Raw genomic sequence first — 22,527 nt, 5'->3', positions numbered from 1 at the left:
TTATATTAGGTGGCCTTAACTACTAAGTACTTACATCAAAAAATAAGTACAATGTACTTATTTTGTTCATATTGTATTGCAAAACACTTTTGCTGCTATTGAGGTGGGATACGGGTAAGGTTAGGGACAGGTTTGGTGGTATGGGTAGGTTTAAGGGATGGGTCAACAGTGTAATTATAAATGTAATTACAGAAATTAATTACAGATGTAATTAAATTAGGTATTTTTAAATATATAAGTACAATGTAAAAACATGTATGTACACAATAAGTGCATTGCACCAAATGATTAATGTAAATGTAAGTACATAGTAGTTAAGGCCACCTAATATAAAGTGGGACATTTAAAAAATACATAAAAAAAAATCTTATGTCAGCTAATAATGGACTAGTTACCAATATACAGTATTATGCATAAGGTAAACAATGACAGAATTTAGATTTTAGTTGAACTGACGCTTTAAACAAAATCAACCCTGATGTAAATACATTTTCTCTCTCCTTCCTTCATCCACGTCCCACACATCTCTCCGTCAGCGAGCATGTGATGTGTTTGTTCTGGCTGAGCTCAGGACTGGCCTGCTGTCTTTGCCCCCAGCGGACAGGGCACTTCTGAGACTCATTATTGTAAACAGGTCATGAGGTAAAGCTAGCAGACAGGCTCCTTTCATACGAAAGACATTTGCAGATAGCCTCGGGTGAGGCCTTAACCCGTCTCCAACATGTGCCAGAAACGGCCCGGGATGCACTCGCTGTATTAAATGGTAAGTGAGACTATCTCTGATTTGTGTGTGTGTGTGTGTGTGTGTGTGTGTGTGCGCGTGTAAGCTGCTAACCATGAATTAATGACGCTCTGCTGTGGGGTTTTTCAGCCCACACGAAAACTCCCAGTGACCGCTCGCTCTATAAATGAGGAACGCTCCTCATCATTTCCTTATGCAATCAGTGAAAGCAAGAATGAAAGTATATGTATTTTTGTGTATGAAGTGTGTAGATATGTACTTGTGTGGGTTGAATGCATCAGACCAAATTCTCAGCACACCTAAATCTATTTTACATACAGTATTCTCTGCTCCAAAACCTCTACAAACTGAAATAGAAATGAAGCCTTAGAAGTAGCTGATATAGACTTCATTTCTACATAGGAAATAATTCAGCTCTCCTAATGAAAAACTTATAGGAGACAACTCGATTCCAACTGAATTTAGCAATAATACAATAGATTGTTAATAAGATTTAAAATACAAACACACTAATAAATTGGGTGTAACAGTGCATACTAAGTTTTAAAAACCGCAAATAAATAATTATTAAAAATTCAAAACAGCAATGTAGAATAATAATAATAATTATTATTATAGATAATTCAATACTGAAATCATCACTATATATATATATATATAATAATATATCATATATAGTATACAGACACACACACACACACATATATATATATATATATATATATATATATATATATCAAATTATATATCGTTTGAAAGCTAAGAAGCCCAAGATTCACCCTGTGCAAACCATTTTTAAATCGGACATTGCGTTAGTATGGGAATGGTACTTTAAAATCTTTTGGCGGTCTCCTCCCCCGTAGCGGGCAGTGTCAAGTATCATATTACAAAATGCATTATGGTCTTTTACAATCAAAACTTTTTATAATCTTGACATAAAACATATCATTGGAAAGGTCTAAGTCTCAGGATTCCATATTTGGTGGTTATTTTGTGATAGAAGTAAGATTTACAGAGAAATCTAGACATTTGTGACAGAAAAATGCATTACAAATTCAATGGCGTTTTGATGGCACCCGGTGGCTGTTTGTGGTATAACGCTCTAAATAAAATCTCACAGAAACCTCAATTGTTTTCATATCAACTTCAAATCTGGAACATAACTTATTTAGACATAAGGCTTTACTTTTGTAGCAATTTTAGAGTAAAACCTGTTATGTAAAATATTTATTTTATATAAAATATTATAAAAATTGTACAGTGCATTTTCTTTACAGTAAATTTAAACTTCTATAACTTTTTGATATTTTAATTTCTTGACATTCAACTTCTGCAATAATCTGCTGACTGTCTTCTTTAAAAAGAGACCAACCTTTCCTCTGTATCCAAAAGTGTTCATGAATTATAATAATTTAAGTTTGGATAGTGCATTTTAATGCCTATTTTAAAAAACAGGAGAGACAGTTATGGGGTTAAACAAAATAAAGCCAAAATGTATATAAAATATATAATAAATAAAATATATTCATAGCTTTAGTACAAGTCTTAAAATAATGTTTTAAAATATAGTAATCTCTTTCTCTCCATGCAGACTGCTGACTATACAGTGATTTTACAGATTCCACGAGCTGCTTACTACAGAAAAGACACTATCACCAAGCCATGACACACTCAATCACACTTCTCATCAGGAGACGCGTGTCTGTCTTTAGCTAGCTGAAAAATATTCCTGAACTGCATGACAACTTAAAAACAGTTTGCTGTTTCTGTTTAGGGTAGAGATACGACAGAAATGATTGCAGGGGAAGGATTACGAAACGTCTGGATTCAAACACATAATGCCCACATACAGCGCACCTCAACATGCCAGCGCATGTGTGCGCCAAATCAGACAAATACACACACTGCAGCTACAATAAAAACACAACAGTTCATTTAAAGCTGAAGTCTGACATTTCTGCACCACAAGTGCATCAATAAAAATACAATGTTAAATTCAAAATTTACTCACATAAAGTTAATTTCGGATGCTGCCTGCTGCTATTCAAACCATGCACAATGTTTAAGATGTCTCATACTGTTCCATCCGTAGAGACTGGACATGAACTTCACAGAATCACAGTGTGATTTTAACACTCTGTCATACTCTTTTCATCTCAAAGAGCCATTCTGCCACATGAAGAGCTCGTCTGCAATAAAAGACGGCTGATAAGTGTTAAAGAATAAGTCACTTTAAGAATTATTATATTTTGAATTATTATATATTGTTATATTTTTATTATATTTTTAAGAGAAAAAATTATAATTTCTAGGTCTTTTTTGCTGAAACTGTTAAGTTGAAAAATGCAAATGAACAAAAACGTTTGTTAATTCTTCATGTTTGTGTTAGGTCACAGTGCATTAACTAATGCATACAAATGTATAAATTAAGATATTAAGAAAAACTAATGTAGTTAACTAATGTTAACAAAAGAAACATTACTGTAAAGTGTTAACAGTCCTAAAAAAACAGGCTTCCGTTTCTTCAGGCAAAATACAATTTCTTTCTCATTTCTTTTGTTATCTGTATGAAATATGACTCAGACATGTCTGAACTTGGCTGGACTCGCTGAGTGTTTTTTCCCCTGCTTTCTACAATACCGCTGTCTCTGTGAATCAGACCAACGGGTCTCTAGGAAACTAAGCGAGGGATATTTGTCCTGGCGGGAGCTGATCGTCTAATTCAGACAAATCTCAAGCAAAGTCAACCCTGGAGGATGCATTAAAACGGGCCCCAGAGTTAAACCAACAGAGAACAAGAGCCTTTCATTTTATTCTTCTAGATCACATTTAAGCTGCTTGTTCCTTCTCTGGGTTTTCATTGATGTCTCGCCTCATCCTTCCGTTTCATTACTCGGGCGTTCTTTATGCTCTTTTCTCGCGCTGGTCCATCTGCCATGTGGGTTTAATACACTGACCCATTTAAGAGAAAGAAACCTCGTTGACTCACCCAATCACATTACACAAACCCACAGCGACCACCAAACAACAACAGCACATTAACCGCTCAAAGAGTCTCGACCGGCAAGCTAACCATCCAACCGACTTCCAATAAAGCCACGTTTGCCTTCGGTGCAATGCAGCCTTGCATTAATGCAGGCCGTGAACCAGAGGTCACATCAGAGACGCAGCGGCCAGAATGATGCCAGACAGCCGGCTCATCATCTTCCTGAGGGTTGCCATGGAAACGTGACAACCGGTGTGGTTTGATAAACGAAGACTGCGGCCTTGGGCTCTGCGTGACAAACGCACACACACATACAACCACAAAAATACACTAGACCTCTACAAATGAGGAAATACCTAAACTCTGTTTGTAGGCAACAGTGAAAACAAAACTATTTTGGGGGCAGCTATATTTTATCACCCTGTCGAACATATTGACCACAAAATTCATTTACAAAGGGTATTTTTAGTTCAGAAAGTGCCCATTTCAGTCTGGAGCTTGCTGAAATCTTTCCTGGAGAAGAACAAACTGACACAAAAATCAATTCTGCTCCAGCCTTCTGCAGATTGACTGATACGCTAATGCTGCTTATGGCTTTAAACAGGTATATTGCATCTGTCATAGACACATCTCACACAACTAATAAGATTGGCTGCCAGATCTTGACTGAACAAATCAATCTGGTTTCATCTAAGCATTGCTGAAGCCAAACCGTCCATTTGGTTTTGTGGGTCGGCCAAAAGTGTCATCTTGTTCTATAACTTAAAGGAACAGCTTCTGTCAAAAATGGGAAATTTTGTCAATATTTAACTGACTCTTTATGCACAGCAGTCTAAAAACATAAGAAAAAGATCAATTAAACAATAACTTAAATACTATTTCTTGAATATCTTACAAAATCTGAATGAATCATTATACAAGCCAATGTTGTTATCATTAATCAAAAAAATGCTGGAATAATATGAAATATGAGGGGTTTTTATTTTTTATTTTTTTGCTTGTTTTAAATGTTGCCTTGACAACTAATGGAAATAAGCTTAAATTACATGTACCAATGCTGTAATCGTTAATTTTAAAGAAAAACTATTAAAAAATGTGTTTTGTTAATTGAAATTATATGAAATATAAATATTAGATGATAAAAAAAACTGAATTAAAAAACTGATTAGAATATATGTATGTATGTATATATATATATATATATATATATATATATATAAATGAAAAAACTGATATAAAATGAACAGAAATAACAATAAATTAAAATGAAAACTAAAGATAATAATTTATTAAAATATGAATAAATACTCTAATAGTAGGCCTATTAATAATGCAAAAATAACACTGATATGCCCATAAAAACAAAACCAAACATATGCTTATGAAGCAAAAATAACCAAAGCCCTCCATATTGTTAAAGTAACAAAAGTGCACTGTTATAAACATATAAACATATATATATATATATACATATATATACATATATATATATATATATTCATATATTCTCCACTTCTGTTATGTTTTCCAGAACACCTTATTTTCCAATAAAACACCCCATGTTTACAGAAAGAGGCCCTGCACCTGACCAAGGCAAATAACATGGAACGATATTGAACTGTTCCACAAGCACAAGTGCATTTCAAACAGACACCCAGTCAAAATGGACATTTGGCAAACTTTACCAGCTTTCTTTAAAAATGAGTGTGTGTTGGCTGTGCATTATAAAATACACGAAACAAAGAGACAGTTCACTGAAAACAAAAAAAGTTTAAGCAATTTATATTTAACTGCAATCAAATTTGAAATCTCTCAAGATCCAACAGATGAGAAAATATTACGCTAACTTCACATATACTATGCAAATGAAGTCACATGATCATTTGTGCTTGTGAATTGAGAGAAAACAATAAACAACTGACTGCGATTTCAGGAGAAATAAATTATGCTGAGAAACGGCCAGTCAGTTTTAATTATTTAATTAATTTTTATTTATAACCTTGTTTTGATGTTGAACTTTCAGTTTTGAAATCCCTGGAGGTCTATGTCTGAGAACGTTAAAATATTGCAAAAATATCTGAGCAAACATAAAACTGGCGTGATACTGACACTTTAAACCATCGACAATGCACATTTACACAGACAGTCAATTTGTAAATAGCACCAAGATGAATGTTTCCCTCGTGAATATTAATTAGGCAATGTCACTATAGAATACAGAACAACAACAGTGCAAGCTAATTAATATTCATGAACCCAGTTTAAGAACCCGCCCACAAACCCTCTGCATTGCTTTAAAAGACTTCAAATCGACTACTTTCATGTTCTTTTAAGATGCTTTTTGCCCTTTAATTCTTATTCTGAACGGGTTATTCTGTGATTAATCCCTAACTACTTCTCAGAGCACGCTAAAGCTTTTATTTTTGATGTAACACAGCAGGTTGAATCAGATCATTCTCACCCTGCTACATCACAGCGTGTGAGCAGAATTCCTCAGAGACGCTTTCCAGATGCCCAGCTCTCAACCTGACAGACTATAGCAGCCTGCCGTGCCGCGTGGGAGCAGATTGCCAGTGCCATGTTGTTGATTAAGGTTGCATAAGGCAGTTTCTCGCTCGGACTGGCTTGTGAGAAAGAACTATAAAAATCTGGGCCACACTGGATTTACACTGAGCGCTATTGTCCTGTTCACACACACACACACATAAACAAATCCCGCTCTCACAACAAGAGGCCACTGATCTGAGCCCCTTCAGGCTGAGTGTGTGTCTCTTTCCCTGCAGGCCGGGTCACATGAGGGGTGGCATCATACAGAGGGGCGTGGCCACTGTCTGCAGTCTGACCAATCAGGGAGAATAAGAGGTAAACATTCCGATACACCTGACCTGTCACCTGCACACAGCTGTAACAACCTGTAACAAAATCTTTAACAGTTTAAAGTCAAGATGACGCTGCAACTGCAACCCATTTTTACTTTTAAATCGGATACATTTCTGAATGAAACAGGATATGGAACGAGAATGAAAAATGTAAGCCAGGACTTGATTTTAATGCAACAGTGAGGTTAAACCAAAACTGTTAAAAATCATTTATACTGACTGAATAAGGTTGAAATAAACTAAAATATAAATATTACTTGAAAATGTTCAAATGTAAATCATCTAAACTAACTCAAATAAAGTTAAGCTGCAACCCATTTTACTTCTAAAATCGGACATATTTCCGAATGAAACAAGATACTGGGGAAAACATGTAGATTTTATCCATGTGGAATTGATTCATGCAAGTGTTGTTATTAAACTAAAACAATTACAAATTATTTTCAAATAAAGCTGAAATAAAATATAAATATTAGATGGGAAAAAAAACTTAAATGTACACAATTATAAGTTAAAGTTGAAACCGCATTTGTTTAAAAACATTTTAATTAATTAAATGATGATGATTAATTGATAATGAACGTTTTAAACATAAATGTAAATGAGAAATTAATAATACATAACTGTCTGTCCTCATTCACTTTCATAACTATAAGAGCAGTGTAAACATTCTCTGAACGTCTCACGAAAGGAAGTATGTAATACGGGTTTGGAACATGATTGAACTTTTCCATTAAGCTGCAGGTTACAGGCAGACGGTGTTTCAGCATCTTTAACGATGGTAAAACACACGAGACGTCTCCCCCTCACTCTGCGATCGTTTCAGTCTTTTCATTTCCTGCGGTGTCTCGGTTCAGGACCAATCAAAGCTGGGATTGCCTCCCCTGGTTTCCTGCATGGATTTCATGTCTCATTAATAAAATATTAGCACACACATCAGCACAGCACATCAGCACACACACCAATTCTAATTTTCTTTCATGTAGCTCTGCGACACTCTACAATGACATTTTTTTGGACACTGCTCTACCCCCAATATTCTTATATCAGTACCTCAGGACTACTTAAAACTCTTAACACTGTCTACCCTTATTGTATCTGTTACTGCCACTTATTTGTATGTAATGCTCTGTCTGTGTTATTGTTCTGCCTATGGTCACTGAAGTCACTCAATATCTCAGTGCCCTTCACATACGTCTATATCTGTATGTTTTTTTGTATGGTCCTGTTATTGTCACTGTATGTCTGAGCCTCGTCACAAGCATTTCAATGCCCTGTTTTCCCCAGTGTTAACTATGCAAATGATAAATAAATGCCTCTTGACTCTTGACACACACACACACACACTCTTTCTCTCACAATGGGCATGTGATTCAACAGAGAGCGTCATAATGTCATGGGTCTCCCACCAGTTTACATCTCATCGCTGTGTGTGACTGTCCTGTCCTGCAAACAGTCCTGAATGAAGACTGACATTCTTCTGAACCAATCAGTCTGGGGTAAATCGAGCTTATAGTGAGAGCTGGACTCTGATTGGCTATTTGTTACAGTAACTTATGTTAATATTCCTTCTATCCCAGATAAATATGTTGAGACAAGTAGTATGTAGGTTGATTCCCATGTAGTGTTATGGAAATACCATTTGCAAGTTTGATGTAAGTAATATTTATTCTTTTAAGGAAATTCATTTTATTACGCAAGGATACAGTAAATGAATCAAGTGAAGTAAAGACATTTAAAATGCTACTAAAGGTTTCTGTTTCAAATAAATGCTGTTCTGTTCAACTGTTTATTCATCAACAAATCCTGAAAAAATGGTTTCCACAAAAATATGAAGCAGCACAACTATTTCCAACATTGATCAAAATAATAAATGTTTTTGAGTAGTGGATCAGCATTTCTGATGGATCATGTGACACTGAAGACTGGAGTAATGATGCTGAAAATTCAGCTTTGCATCACAGGAATAAATATTACAATAGAAAAGAGTTCAATTCAATTTAAAATAGTTCACAATATTACTGATTTTATTGGATTTTTTTATCAAATAAATGCAATCTTGGTAAACAGTTGTGTATGAATATATGTGGACAGCAATCTAGATTTGTGTCTGTTCATCACATAAAGTTATCACATGACTTCATAAGACTTGGAAAATAGCACAGTAGTTGTATTGACTACTTTTATCATGCATTTAATCAGTTTTGTTCCCCATTCAGCCTTATCCTTATTGTCCTTTTGTGTCCCACAGATGAAAGACAGTCATACAGGTTTGGAACGACATGAGGCAGAGTGAATTAATTTAAATTTTAAAAATGCCATGACAGAAGAGAGCAGCAAAGCTCTTGTAAATGTCAATGCAATGAATGAGAAGGCCAACCAGAACAACAATCTCCAGCCTGATAGATGAACGACACTTCAGACCCGTTTGGCATTTGGAGTGGACAGACCAAGCCACGTAAACAGGGTTTCTAATGAGCAATTGTGAGTCTATGTATGTGTGTATGACAGTGTATGAATGCGTGGGTGATTCGCAATGATTTTGTTGACAATATAATATCAAGCAAAACTGTAAAATGTCAAATTTGCAACAATCACCTCTTTAAGCTATTTCATACTATATACTTCCGTTCAAAGGTTTTGGGCAGTATTTTTAAAATAAATTACTACTTTTGTTCAGCAGGGATGCATTAGATTGATCAAAAGTGACAGTAAAGACATACATAATGCATTCAATTTCTATTTCTAATAAATGCTGTACTTTTGTTTTCAACACTGATAATGATACATTTTTCTTGAGCAGCAAATCAGGATATAACACTGAAGACTGGAGTCATAATGCTAAAAATGCAGCTTTGATCACAGGAATAAATTACATTTTTAAAATCTATTCAAATAGAAAACATTTATTTTAAATTGTAATAATATTTCACAATATTACTGATTTGATTGGATTTTTGATCAAATAAATGCAGCCTTGCGGAGTATAAGAGACTTTTAAAAACTTTCAAAAACATTAAACAAATCCCACCCAAACATTTAAATGGTAGTCTATAAGTAAAGGCCAAAAAACATCACCCATGCCTAGAATGGACGAGAGACAGAGTGTGTGTGTGTGTGTGTGTGTGTGTGTGTGTGTGTGTGTGTGTGTGTGTGTGTGTGTGTGTGTGTGTGTGTGTGTGTGTGTGTGTGTGTGTGTGTGTGTGTGTGTGTGTGCGCACGCATGCAGTGTAAGCACATGCTGTCCCCCATCTGTCGGCTGATAGGTTATTTCCTTTCCTGTGCAGCCAGGTTTCCTGCTTGAGTTTGACACACACTTCTTAACCTTTGGATAAGATACATACACCCACACACACTCCTTAAACAAGTCCTGGATGCTACACATACATACACACACACACACACACACACACACACACACATATTGTCTATCCACAGACATGTATGCACAAAACCCGCTGGAATATCTCCATGTTTTCAGGCCTCTGTGGAGCATTCGCTAATAATGAGAGACGCTGTGCCAGCGAAGCAGCAATAACAGGAACAATGAGAAAACAAAAAGAACCAGAAAAATCCTTTGAATATTCCTGCAGACGTTGAGAGGATCAGAGAGTGTGACTGTGCTGAACATGCAGCTTTCATAACCACACGCAATATGATGAACAATCAAGAAACATGTGAAATGAACCAGACAGACCAGACTTTCTATGCTTGGATAGTTTGAATGAAATTGGCTCTCAAAACATAAATTAGACCATTTGTGTGTCGGCTAAAATTTCAGAGGAAAGTGTATTTTAAAAAATGGAAATTTGCTGATAATGTCCTCACCCTCTGGCCATCCAAGATGTCGATGAGTTTGTTTCTTCATCAGATTTGGAGAAATGTAGCATTACATCACTTGCTCAGCAATGGATCCTCTGCAGCGAATGGGTGCCGTCAGAATGAGGGTCCAAACAGCTGATAAAAACATCGCAATAATCCACAAGTAATACACACCACTCCAGTCCATCAGTTAACATCTTGAGAATTGAAAAGCTGCATGTTTGTAAGAAACATTCATTTTAAACCGTTGCTTCTGGCTAAAATACTATTCCTGTTCACAATATTGCTTTCTCCAGTGAAAAAGTCATCTCGTCTGAATCAAGGGAGAAATCTGCACAGATCAAGCACTGTTTACAAGTGAAAACAGTCAAAAACAGTTCTAAACAAATATGTGGGTGGATACTGATGTGAGAGACAACAAGAGATGGACTTTATCACTGGAGGACGCATTATTATGGATTATGAATTTTGGCTAGAAGCAACAGTTTAAAGTTTAAAGGCCTTAATGATGGATTTCTTTCATATAAACACATAGCTTTTTGCTTCACAAGATGTTAATTGATGGACTGGAGTGGTGTGGATTACTTGTGGATTATTGTGATGTTTTTATCAGCTGTTTGGACACTCATTTTGACGGCACCCATTCACTGCAGAGGATCCATTGATGAGCAAGTGATGTAATGCTACATTTCTCCAAATTAATCTACATCTTGGATCGCCTGAGGGTGATGATATGTTTTATATCCATGCTAGATATAACAGCATTTTCCTTGTTCTTTTGAAATAAGAGTTTGACGAATTGTCAACATACCCCAAAATCCCTCCATTCAGAAACTGCCAAAACGGCTTGCTCAGAAATCATCATATTGACATCACAACCATGAGCCAACATATGGCCGATCATATTTATGTATCAACATCTACTCTGTATTCAGCAACTACACAAACTGTAGGCAATCATAACAGAGCTCATTTACAGATGAAGTCTTAAAGGTACAGTAGCAAAAAATGCTGGTTGTCAACTGTGAGGGAGAAGTCGGAAAATTGTAATTTAAACTATATTACGCCTAGTGAAAAAAACCTTGACTAACCTTCAAGGAAAAAATAGCATGCAATAACAACAAAAAACCTTTCTGACTATTTCAGCTACATTGACTGAGGAAATGTTGACCTTACCTTGAGCAGTGATGTTTCAGTGTATGATTTGGTCCATTGTAGCCAGTGAGCTGTAGGAGGAATCCAACCATCACACCGCTCCTTCAGCCTTAAAACCTTCTGTCTCACACTCTCCTTCTCTGTGTGACTCTATCTATCTATCTATCTATCTATCTATCTATCTATCTATCTATCTATCTATCTATCTATCTATCTATCTATCTAACAGATCCACAGAATGAAGAGGTGCAGCAGAAATCCAGGAGCTCAATGCAGCAGCACAATGAGATCTGGAGAGGAACAAGACAGACAGAGAGTCAGGTTAGATGTTTATTCAGGTAATTATGTAAGCCAGTCATTATCGCAAAACAAACCATGACAGGGTGATCAGGCCCCGATATGAAGCTTTAATTAAATGGCTACATATTAAAATACATCAGTAAATAAATGCACAATTAAATGCATAATTAAATTCATAAATAAATGCATAATTGCATGCACAAACAAATAAATGCATAAATATAAAATTAAATGCCTAAATAAATAAATGCATAATTAAATGCACAAGTAAATGCATAAATGCATAAATAAATAAATGCACTATCAATCAATCAACCAATCAATCAATCAATCAATAAACAAATACATTTGCGTTAAAAAAAAGTGTATGATGTTTGAAGAAAGAGACCACAAAGTGAGTTAAGAACAAGCATTAAACTAGTCCAGCTATATAGGAAATTGGTTGCTAGGGACAATGGTTAATTATATAGTTTAGCATTATTATATACAAATATTTGACTGCAGAATGACACAACTGACCAATCAGAATCAAGCATTCCAGAGAGCCATACAATAATGATCTTCAAACAATGAGAATGAGGACAATGAACAGTCTTAAGATCCAATTTTACAGATTTCCACTCACACGCAAGAGGGAAAAAACACAGAACTGCACATGGTAATAAATCGTGTTCAATCATGAACTAAATCACATTTCACTCATTCATTCATTCCTCTGTGAATAAATGCTTCATATTAATGTATCAGTTTACTGAACAAGCTATGACATTAATATGAAGGATTTATTCACAAAGAAATGAATGAATAAAATGTGATTTAGTTCATGAGTAACCATTATGTATGCATGTATGTATGTATTTATTCACTTATGTATTTATGCATTTATTTATTTGTGCATTTAATTACACATGTATTAATTTATGCACTTAAGCATCTATGCATTTATTTATTTATGCATTTAATATTTATGCATTCATTTGTTTATGCTTTTATTTATTTGTGCATTTAATTAAATCTACATAATTTCAACCCATTTACTAATCTGATTCCAGTCATGCTCTGTATTTGCCCAAGACGTCAGATTTTGTTATTATATCCCATTAACTTCAAAGTTCAAACTAATTTACAAAAATCCAACAGCAAGTTTCTATGACATTCTAGTGTCAATATCAGTCTACATTTCGTCCATTTTATTGTCTGCCAGGCCAAAATCAAGCAGGATTTGAGGTATGATTCATGTCCGTAACACAAACGATGCAGGACAGTCATGCGCTGAAGTACACAGGGTTACATGTTTGTTCAAGTAACAGCATCACTAATAGCAAGTGCCACTAATGACATTCCATCTTAATGGCTCTCTCAGAACGAGTCCTGTTAAACACAACCGCTTGAACACACAAATTACACAGGGAATCGACTTCACGCCTCATTTCTATTGAGCTCACTGTAGCCGTTTGTAATGAGACTGAATATATTTAACAGCCACCATCCAGCATTCGCTTCACATTCCCCAGCCGTCCTTCCATCAGATTCAGAGGCCGTTTTAAAATTTATAGAGCTCTCGGCATGGCCACACATGGCAGTGATGACTTCTGTGTGTGATATAATCCCAGCAGCCCCTCCAGGGGACGCCGTACATGAATTTAGATGAGCACCAGAGATGCAATGGTGTGGGAGGAGGCTTTGGATAAAGACTGAGAAAAGGAAACTCACTTGATAGACACGAGGAGGAGGAGGAGGAGGAGGAGGAGGAGGACGACAGACAGGGTGACAAAGTACAATTTATCTACCTGGGAAAAGCTGTAAGGGTACTGAATCCACACGCTTGTGCATTTCAAGCTGTTGCTATGGTGAGCATCTATAGTCTAGCAACCAGACTGAGTGGTTACCAAGTTTTTTGTTCACACATGCATGGAATTGTGGGTTAAGTGGCCGCATCTCATTAGAACGTCTGTAAAATTGCCCATTTCTTAATTTTTTGGGAATATTTTGTATATTACAAATGATTGTCCAACTTTAACATGTTTTATTCTGTAAACTACTGACGACCACATTTTCCAAATTTTAAATTAAAATGTTGCCATTTAAAGCGTTTTTTGGATAAAATGACAGCTGGTCAAAATAACAAAAAAATATGCCATTTTCAACACAAAAGTCAATGTTTTAACTTCAGACGTAATTTAAGAAATCAATATTTGGTGGAATAATCCTGATTTTCTAATCGCAACAAATGAAAACATTAGCTTTTTGACTAACATTTCATAGTCATTTTCTAAAAAAAAATAAAAAAAATTACAAGAGCAAATGTTATCAGACCTTTACAAAATAAAATAAAAATATTATTAAATTAATTCAAAGCAGCTCTCACAATGACCGGCTTTGCTGACATGCAAGTTTATCCTTCCACCAAGAAAAAAGAAATAAATTTTTCATATGACTGAACGAGGGCAATGCTAATATAATGCTAACAAAAATTCTTCATGGAAATGTATGAGGCGTAACATCAATAAACGCTGGTCTCTGAGCCTCTCTGTGTGTTTGTGTCATCCCGGGTGAGCAGGAAGATTTCTGTGTAACCTTTAGAGAGCAGATGAAAGCAGCAGATATCAGACGGGTGATGGCCTGCCCGTGAACTGTGGATGTGGCTCTTGATGAGGAGCGAATAATCCCTGATCTCCTCCTGCGGGTCTCCTCTCATGCTCCACAGTCTGAGCTGAGCTTCTGCGCGACTGATTTCAGCTTCAGTCGCATGATGACGGGCTTTTGTTCTCTGGATATGACAGCAAAATAGGTCTAATGAACGGAGCGCTGAGCGCAGCACAGAAGCATCCTGAATGAACGGAGCTGATCGTCTTTAAATAAATTATTAAAAAATATATATATTTTTTTAATTATAAAAATTTATTAAAATAAAAAATATTATTATTTTTCCAAGTTGTAAATAAAACTGAAGATTATTGGAGTACAAGAAAATACAATTTCTGTTTTTGTACTTAATTTAACATTCAATGTGTGACGTGTCTATTCTTTATAATTATTTGTGAAATTTACTAACAATTTCTCAGTGAACATTTTTTCTATGCCAATTTTTATTTTTTTTTGTATAGAAGCAGATGTAAGTTGGCAACTTCCCATTCCCAAAGTCCATTTATTGGAAATTGGAATAAAGCCGGCGTTCATAATAATGCATTAGATCTACAAATACAGTAAATACATAGAGAAAACTGGGGAAAAACTATTTTCACTATTTTCAGAAATTGCTAGTAAATTTTTACAATTAATTACAAAGAAATACCAAGTGACAAAATAAGTGACTTTTTTTTTTTTTTAACAAATAGGAAAAAGTATTTGTTTAAATAAAAATGTTATATTCCTCAGAAAGAAATTTATATAAACTAAAAAACTTTTATTTAAACAAATTAAAACGTTTAAATTAAATGTAATATAAAAAACAAATAATAAATAAAAACAACAAAATAAAAATGATCTAAAATAAAAAAAAACAATAAAATAAAAAAGTGAAATAAGAAAATAATAAGAATAATAAAAAGTGAAAAGAGCCCACCTTTAAGTCTATGCATTTTTTTTTCCAGAAAAGAAAATCTGGCAGCTTTGAACAGTAATAGCATGCACTTTACAAAACACATGATATAAGGAATCGTTCATGCGCGCAGCACCAACGAGTTGATGGGTCACAATGCAAAGTACGAGCAATAATACTAGTGATTCTTACCTTAGCGAGCACTACTAATAAATTATACAGTCAGAAAGGTTTGAACAGTGCTATTAAATGTGCAAAGGCCATTTCCATTGCTACTTCATGAATGCATAATACTGCTGAGACCCACAGTGCTCTACGTGTCCTATCTCATCCAATCACCTTCAACCTCTCCTGAGACACTAAACATCCCTGAATCAAACACCAGCAACTGCTGTTTTTCAGAAAGAGAATTACACGAACCTGCGCAGTATCTGGATGTGTGCGCGTCCTTGGGCAGATCTCACTGATTAGCAGCGTTTGTTCTGCCAGCAGACAGTCTTCTAACAATGGACATCAGGGTTTATATATAAAACCTTCATTGGCACGTGATATATCTGAGCGAAACACAGCTAGAATTTACCAGGATTACAGCAACGGTCCTGTAAATACTCTACAAAGCCTCTTTGAGTGAAAGTAGAGTTGTGTAATGCGCACATATGCGTTTGACCCGGTGATTCAGGACGGATTTATCAATAGCCGCTCCTTATGAGACTCACCCACATTCACACGAGCTAAAAACGCTTTATAATGGTTTTTAATTCAACTATTCAAGGTTCTTCTCCCTTGAAATAGGCCTTGCATGTTGAGACTATGATAAAACCACTCTAAACCTGCCTGTGCAAAACTATATCCAATCAAAAACTATATCCAATATCCACTCAAGTATTGCAGAGATGCAACTATTTTTTTCTTAAAGGAATAGTTCACCCAAAAATGAAAATGAGCTGACAATTTACTCACTCTCGGGACACCCAAGATGTACAGTAAATTAGTTTTTGTTTCTTCTTCAGATTTGGAGAAATGTATTCCATCACTTGCTCACAAAATGGATCCTCTGGAGTGAATGGGTGCCGTCAGAATGAGAGTCTAAACAGCTGATAAAAACATCACAATAATCTATCATTGAACTGTTTTGGCTTGTAAACGGTGCTTGATCTGTGCATATTTCTCTCCTGATTCAGACGAGACAACTTCTTCACTGGAGAAAGCGCTATTATGGATTATGGACTCATATTCTGGCCAGAAGCAAAGGTTCGAAGTATAACATTTCTTAATGATGCAGCTTTTCACTTCACAAGATGTTTTATAATTGATGGAATAGAGTAGTGTGGATTTCTTGTGGATTGTGATATGGTTTATCAGCTGTTCGGACTCACTTTCTGACGGCACCCATTCACTGCAGAGGATCTACTGGTTGATTATTCCCATTCAAACTGTTCCTTTAATTGACTTGATTATAAGAACTATTAAATCAACTAATTGGATGATAAATGCAACAAGTATTTACCAGATAATTTAGCTTTTGCTCTATGCCAACTAACAAAGTTCACTTGTTTTCACTCACAAACTAACATAAACAACAAAGGCCTAAGTATAGCCAATTACCTCATGCTAATAAGTATTTCACAACATATATGTATAATATAATGCATGACAATATCATATTCAGATGCAGTTAATTGAACTTGCACGTTGCATTACAGATAAAAGCAAAAAAATCCATGCATTTCCTACAGCAATTACGTTGTTAAAACACATGAAGGCCTAGAAACACTGTCCCTCATCAAAAGGATGATTTTTACAGCTCAAATTGCACATTTTTGTTGAATTATATGTAAGTGTGCTGCATTTCTGCTTTCAATTTCAAAGAGAAATTCTTTTACAAAATCAGATGCTGTTTTCTGTAAAACGAAGGCATACAGCGAATAGTGGCTGACAAGCTTTAAAAAGGACAAAAAGGCAATAATTGTTTATGAACAATAATCAAATAAAAATAAACTAAAAAGCAAATATAAACAATAACATTTTATTGCAAATATTAAACAAAATATTACACTATTAAAAAAGACAACAAAAAACAATACAATAACAGAAGAAACAAATACAAAATAAAATACAATGAAATCAAATCAAATAAAAAAGCAAATAAACAATAAAATAAGCAATATAAAAGAAAAGAAAAAGAAAAGAAATAATATAAAATAAAAAAACAATGAAATCAAATAAAAAACTAAAAATATATTTTTTTAAATAACTAAATACAATAACTAAAAGACAAAATAAGATAAAATGTATTAAATATAATCAAGTTATATTTAATAAAATACAAATTATATTAAATTTGATCTAAAATAATAATTAAAATATTTAAAATTAATTAAATTATTTAATTAATCATTAATATGAAAGAATATTTAAAATAAAAATCAAATTTACAATAAATTACAAATTAAATTAAATTAAATTGTTCCAAAGAAGTAAACTCACACAGGTCTGAAGTGCGTTTCTGCTTCTACCACCTCCAGAACACTTGCCTCCATAGACTTTAGTCAGTGCATTACTGTAAAACCTGTATAAACTGAGCGGCGAGTCAGAATGATTGTCTGTAGTAGTGGACAGCACATCAAACAGCTTCACTGAAGGGAAATGTGGTGATTCAAAGCCGCAGACAGGAAGCTGCCAACACGAGGCGGATCAGATCCCTGTTGGGAGGCTCGAAATATCGCTTCTAATCGTGTGTCATTTCCAGGCCCAAAGAAACTAATGACGGCCTGGATTCAGCGCCCTGATTTCAGCCGTCATAAACCAGGACAAAACTTGAATCATTCATACTAATAGCCTGATTTCCCACTTTGAATAACATGCTTACCAAATCAACACAAAGCAAGCAGAATGAACAAGCTCGCACACACACACAAATCATAGAGTCATCTTCCCTCTCTCTATCTCTGTGCAGCACCGTTCATTGTTTTCTCCCTCCCTGAGTGGGCATCTGTTTCCTGTCAGTGAATATCAGGTTATGAAAGCATATCGCTGGACGGCAGCGTGTGTTGATGATACGCCTGTGTTCTGATCATGTATCATAGATGGACGACAGCAGGACACACAAAGCCAGGATTCAGCGTCCGCCGTCGGGAGGCAGATACGGGTATTAGTGAATATTATGTGACAGCGAAATGATATTTGGCAACACAGAATCAGGACGGCTGGGAAAGAGACAGGAATCTGATGCGAGATGAGCCTTTAAACCTAAACAAAGCAATCAAGAAATCATCCAAAGTCCAACTGCAACTTCATTAATAAAGACTGAAGAAATGTATATGAAACATGTTTAAATGCGTGTTATTTATGTGATACATATATATTAAATTATATATTAAATAAATATAATAGCACATAAATATACATAAAATCTGTAATACTGTAATATATATATTAATTGTTGTATGTGTGTGTATTAATATAATGCTGTACAAAATACAGTACAATATCTTAATGAAAGTACGACTGAAAAATATACATAAAATCTTTTTAGAGATGTATTATTTGTTATATAGATATTCATATTAATAAATATTAAAATAATGCAAAATACAGTAGAATATCTTCTTAAAACTTGAACTTCGAAAATATGATATATATTACATATTTAAGTACATAAAATCTAAACATTATATTATAATTAATATAAATAATATTTTAATAGTACTTGTTTATCAGTATCAACCATTCATAAAAATGTTAAAGAAAAAAATAAATATTGATGCAATTATATCTATGATAATCTATAATATAGTAATATCTAAATAATTTTAATCAATACTATTTATGAATTACTTGTCATACAATGAAAGTCCAATTGGAACATATAAAGTATTATATTTGCATATTTAATTAATTAAATAATATTATGAAAAATAAAATATGTATACCATTTTAATAAATATCTTAATATATTTTTTATACAATTATTTTACTTTTAAATATTTCTTAATATATTTATAATTTTAGACATTTTATTTGTTTTGATTTTTAAATAAAGCAAAATACATTACAATATCTGGTAAATGTTCTCACTTCATCTGGCATGGGCAGCTGTGGCCCTACACCGCTGCAGTCAAAGACAAGTCTCTGTGTTAGTAAAGCACTGATTAAAAAAACTCTTCAGACATCCATCTATAGCTGGTCAATACTGCAGTGGACTCCAGAGTCCCTGAACACTTCCTGTCCCTCATTTAGCAGCGATCCGTCTCTTCCTCTCAGATGCTGGCTGCTCGTGCTGCACATAAACAGCCCCAGAGGAAGAAAGGCCTGCATTGTGTCCACTGCACCTGGACTAGCGTGGCCCGCGTGGGGGTTCTGGACTCTGGGTCCGGTCCAATCTCTGAGTCAGAGTGGCGCCGAGCTGAAAGCCGATTCTCTTTGAGAGAGCAGCCCACATCTGTGCTGAAAGATCTGTGATGTTTTCTGATTAAAGGAATGGCTCAGCCAAAAAATATGAATATTCGGTTATCATTTACTCAGTGTCATGTCATTCCAAACCTGTATGACTTTATTCCCTCTGTAGAAAACACAAGATGTTCCTTTACCAAATGAGATGCTCTTATTTGACTATTATATTAATCTAATATCTATTTTATATTATTTCATATTATACAGGTATTTATTTAACATCTATATTTATTAATATTTAGAATGAGTTTTTATTTTAATATTTTTTACTTTTTCATTTTAGTTTAAGTTTTATTAATTGTGTTATGTGCTTTTGTCATGTTTATTAGTTTGTTTTTAAAAATCTATTTAGCTTTATTTTTATTTCAGTTTTGGTCATTCTAGTACATTCATTTACACTTATTTTATTTTATTTAGTTTCATCTAATATGTATATTTTATTGTATTGTATTTTATCAAATAAAATAAAATAAAGTGAGACACTATGAGATAGTAAACAACCTTTAGGCAAAGTGAAAATATAATAATATTAGTTTAAACATTTCTTGGTCTGCATTCCACTCAAATAAAATAAAATCTAATAAAAAAAATAAAACAAAATTAAAATAAAACAAAATTAACATTATGACACTATGAGATAGTAAAAAAAACTTTAGGCAAAATTAATATATAATAATTAATAACATCAGTCATGAGCATTTCTTGGTCTGCATTCCCCTCAAGTAAAATAAATAAAATAAATAAAAATTAAATAAAATAAAATAAATAAAAATAAAATAAAAAATAAACAGTGAGACATTATGAGATAGTAAAAAACCTTTAGGCAAAATTAATATATAATAATTAATAACGTCAGTCATGAGCATTTCTTGGTCTGCATTCCCCTCAAGTAAAAAAAATAAAAAAATAAAAATAAAATAAAAAATAAACAGTGAGACACTATGAGATAGTAAAAAACCTTTAGGCAAAATTAATATATAATAATTAATAACGTCAGTCATGAGCATTTCTTGGTCTGCATTCCCCTCAAGTAAAAAAAATAAAAAAATAAAAATAAAATAAAAAATAAACAGTGAGACACTATGAGATAGTAAAAAACCTTTAGGCAAAATTAATATATAATAATTAATAACGTCAGTCATGAGCATTTCTTGGTCTGCATTCCCCTCAAGTAAAAAAAATAAAAAAATAAAAATAAAATAAAAAATAAACAGTGAGACACTATGAGATAGTAAAAAACCTTTAGGCAAAATTAATATATAATAATTAATAACATCAGTCATGAGCATTTCTTGGTCTGCATTCCACTCAAGTAAAAAAAATAAAATAAATAAAATAAAATAAAAAATAAACAGTGAGACACTATGAGATAGTAAAAAACCTTTAGGCAAAATTAATATATAATAATTAATAACATCAGTCATGAGCATTTCTAGGTCTGCATTCCACTCAAGTAAAATTTTAAATAAAATAAAATAAAATACGAGATAGTAAACCAACTCAGGCATAAGATATTGACATTAGTCTGACCATTTCTTGGTCTGCCTTTCACTCAAATCAAATCAGGCTTAAAGAAAGTCATACAGGTTTGGAACAACATGAGGGTGAATAAATGATGACAATTCTCATTTTAGAGTGAACCGTCCCTTTAACGGGGAGAAGTGTGTGTAAGATTTCTTGTAGGCTGTGCTGCAGTGTGAGAGTGTAACCGAGGTGAGCGAGGTAAAACCGCAGGCTCTCATTAATCACCTGCGCTCTGCTGCCTGCCTTCTGCTGAGCACAGTTTTGTATTTTAGGTGAAGCTAAAAATAGATATCCTTAACACACACACACCTGTCACCTGTGATTCATTTACGATGGCATGAACACAAACAACACAACACCTTCTCACAAACATACAAGGCTGAAATGGACCTTCGCCAAACAGCAAATGTAAATAAAAATTGGCTTTGGTGAGTAAACGACAGCAGCTGGCCTGAACCTTTTTACGATTAGAAAATAACACATGCTTTAAATCAAAATATAAGAACAACAATCTGACCCTGGCTGTTTTTATTTTCTTCCTCCAACTTCAGCAATGTGAGAAAAATCAACAGATCAGCTACAAAAATCAAGCTCAATGACTGCTGATGATATTTCCGCTACATAAACTAACAAAATATAAACATATATTATAAACTAAAACAAAAAATATTACAAATGGATTTGTTCACTGAAATAATCAAATAAAACAAAATAAAAACATATTAGGTAGAAAAAACAACAAATAACTGTAACTGAAACACATATTTAGATATAAAAAACTAATAATGACTAATGACAAAAATGCCCAACAAAATTACTAAAACTTAAATTAAAATGAAAACAGAAAACTAAATCAAATATATATAAGCTATATATATATAAAAAAAACAATTTTTAAAACAAATAAAATAAAAAACAAAATTACAAAAATTTCTAATGAAAACTGAAAATATAAAAAAGTATAAATAGCCTATAAAATATATAAATACAAAAAAGACCATTCAAAATATTAATAAATACTACAGTTACAGTAGTATATACAAATAGTAAAATAAGACTGAAATATATATATATATATATATATATATATATATATATATATATATATATATATATATATATATAT

At 33.6% G+C, this 22,527-nt stretch overlaps 1 protein-coding gene and 1 long non-coding RNA gene across 3 annotated transcripts in view; one reads left to right on the top strand and one right to left on the bottom strand.

Moving 5' to 3' along the window:
* LOC107582177 (receptor-type tyrosine-protein phosphatase epsilon-like) overlaps nucleotides 1–15,901 on the bottom strand; it is a 43,685-nt gene extending 27,784 nt beyond the window's left edge. For both annotated transcript variants that reach the window (XM_016267914.1, XM_016267915.1), the window contains exons 1-2: nucleotides 15,846–15,901; nucleotides 11,606–11,874 (exon numbers count right to left, since the gene is read on the bottom strand). The gene's annotated coding sequence lies outside the window, so the exon portion shown is untranslated. The remainder of the gene's footprint in view (nucleotides 1–11,605; nucleotides 11,875–15,845) is intronic.
* On the top strand, nucleotides 880–21,529 carry LOC107582178 (uncharacterized). The gene is made up of 3 exons (XR_001608914.1): nucleotides 880–889; nucleotides 16,342–16,346; nucleotides 21,456–21,529. It is a non-coding gene; the product is annotated as an uncharacterized lncRNA (long non-coding RNA).
* Nucleotides 21,530–22,527: the final 998 nt, after the last annotated feature.

The sequence above is a fragment of the Sinocyclocheilus grahami genome, unplaced genomic scaffold (genome assembly GCF_001515645.1).
Source record: "Sinocyclocheilus grahami isolate Dianchi unplaced genomic scaffold, SAMN03320097.WGS_v1.1 scaffold41.1, whole genome shotgun sequence".
NCBI lineage: Eukaryota > Metazoa > Chordata > Actinopteri > Cypriniformes > Cyprinidae > Sinocyclocheilus > Sinocyclocheilus grahami.
This window is presented reverse-complemented; position numbering and strand designations above follow the sequence as displayed.